We start from the raw sequence: 2,358 nt of genomic DNA on the forward strand, positions 1-2,358 counted from the left end.
TTGTAGTGACCCTAGATCATGCCACTGAACTCCAGCTGGGGCAACAAGAGTGAAACTCCATCTCAAACTCTGTCTCAAAAAAAAAGATTAGGACAGGCACAGTGGCTCACGCCTGTAGTATCAGCACTTTGGGAAGCAGGCGTGGGCAGATCACCTGAGGTCAAGAGTTTAAGACTAGCCTGGCCAACACGGGGAAACCTTGTCTCTACTAAAAATACAAAAAAAAAAAAATTAGCTGGGCATGGTGGTGCGTGCCTGTAGTCCCAGCTACTGGGGAAGGCTGAGGCAGGAGAATTGCCTGAACCCAGGTGGTGGAGGTTGCAGTGAGCCAAGATCATGCCACCGCACTCCAGCCTAGGCGACAGAGGGAGACCCATCTCAAAAAAAAACAGGCGTTGTGGTACACACCTGTAATTCCAGCTACTCAGGAGGCTAAGGCAGGAGAATCGCTTGAACCCAAGAAGTGGAGGTTGCAGTGAGCCGAGATCGCGCCACTGCACTCCATCCTGGGTGACAAAACAGAGAGTCCATCTTAAAAAAAAAAAAAAAGAAAGTTCTGTACGTTCGTTCTTGCAGGAACCAGCTGTCATGGTGATCTAAACAACCTCATTCCCAGGATCTCTCTGGGGTTTTCCCAATAGGTCTTTATTATTACAGCTGTGGAATCAGTTTGAGTTTTTGGGAAAATGTAACAGTTTACAGATCACAGAGGATAAAAGCAGTTCGTTCCTCACTGGAGCTCAGCATATGCAGTAAGAGCCCAGGGAGGACCACACTTACATTAAAGGTCTGGTGAGAGAGAATACAAAGCAAACGCACACATAAGCAGGTTCATGTGAAATCTCAGCAAATGCAGCCTGTGCTGTTTCCCTGCTGTGCATTCAGTGTTCAGTCCTTGCCTGGGACTGGTGTATACACACATTCAATTTTATTTATTTATTATTTATTTATTATTATTTTTTTTTTGAGACAGAATCTCACTCTGTCGCCCAGGCTGGAGTGCAATGGTGCAATCTCGGTTCACTGAAACCTCTACCTCTCAGGTTCAAGCGATTCTCCTGCCTCAGCCTCCTGAGTAGTTGGGACTATAGGCGCCTGCCACCACGCCCAGCTAATTTGGTGTTTTTAGTAGAGATGGGATTTCACCATGTTGGCCAGGCTGGTCTGGAACTCCTGATCTCAGGTGATCTACCTGTGCTGGGATTACAAGCATGAGCCACTGCGCCCAGTCACAGACATCCAATTTCAGTATCTCTGTTCCGATCTCAGGCTAGCTGGTAAACCTCGCGTGGCCTCCCTGCACACGGAGATCACAGCCCTTAGCCACGGACTTGTGACCTGCACATAGACTCCTGGGTCCCCTCTCTTCATAGCATCCTCCTTTCTGATATCCCATTCCATAAAATGTGCGGCTTCGGCTGCCCTCTCTGGTCACCGCCTGATCACCACCTCCTCAGCCAGTGGGGCTGCTATGCTCTGGTCAGAGGCCAGCTCCCTGCACTGGGCGGTGGATATTGTTTCCAGGCAGAGAACTGGTGAGCTGGCCATCACTGCAGGAGTTTCCCTTCTCTCAGAGATTATTCCCACACTGCTTGTTTCGTAGAGATGAATTCCAGATGGCTAAGCTTAAAAACTAAAATTATGCTCTTTCCAGCCAGCGCCGAGCGATGGGCATTTCTCGGGACAACTGGCACAAGCGCCGCAAAACCGGGGGCAAGAGAAAGCCCTACCACAAGAAGCGGAAGTATGAGTTGGGGCGCCTGGCTGCCAACACCAAGATTGGCCCCCGCCGCATCCACACAGTCCATGTGCGGGGAGGTAACAAGAAATACGGTGCCCTGAGGCTGGACTTAGGGAATTTCTCCTGGGGCTCAGAGTGTTGTCCTCATAAAACAAGGATCATGGATGTTGTCTACAATGCATCTAATAATGAGCTGGTCCCTACCAAGACTCTGGTGAAGAATTGCATCGTGCTCATCGACAGCACACCGTACCGACAGTGGTACGAGTCCCACTACGCGCTGCCCCTGGGCCGCAAGAAGGGAGCCAAGCTGACTCCTGAGGAAGAAGAGATTTTAAACAAAAAACGATCTAAAAAAATTCAGAAGAAATATGATGAAAGGAAAAAGAATGCCAAAATCAGCAGTCTCCTGGAGGAGCAGTTCCAGCAGGGCAAGCTTCTTGCATGCATTGCTTCCAGGCCGGGACAGTGTGGCCGAGCAGATGGCTATGTGCTAGAGGGCAAAGAGTTGGAGTTCTATCTTAGGAAAATCAAGGCCCGGAAAGGCAAATAAATCCTCGTTTTGTCTTCACCCGTGTAATAAAGGTGTTTATTGTTCTGTTCAAAAAAAAAAAAAA

General features: G+C 49.0%; 1 pseudogene across 1 annotated transcript; it reads left to right on the forward strand.

Annotated features, from left to right (window-relative positions):
• Window positions 1-1,629: 1,629 nt before the first annotated feature.
• On the forward strand, window positions 1,630-2,358 carry LOC108522166 (40S ribosomal protein S8 pseudogene; annotated as a pseudogene). Its single transcript, XR_001883392.1, has one exon. The product of XR_001883392.1 is annotated as a 40S ribosomal protein S8 pseudogene (transcript).

Source organism: Rhinopithecus bieti, unplaced genomic scaffold (assembly GCF_001698545.2).
Source record: "Rhinopithecus bieti isolate Rb0 unplaced genomic scaffold, ASM169854v2 scaffold_63942, whole genome shotgun sequence".
Taxonomy (NCBI): Eukaryota; Metazoa; Chordata; class Mammalia; order Primates; family Cercopithecidae; genus Rhinopithecus; species Rhinopithecus bieti.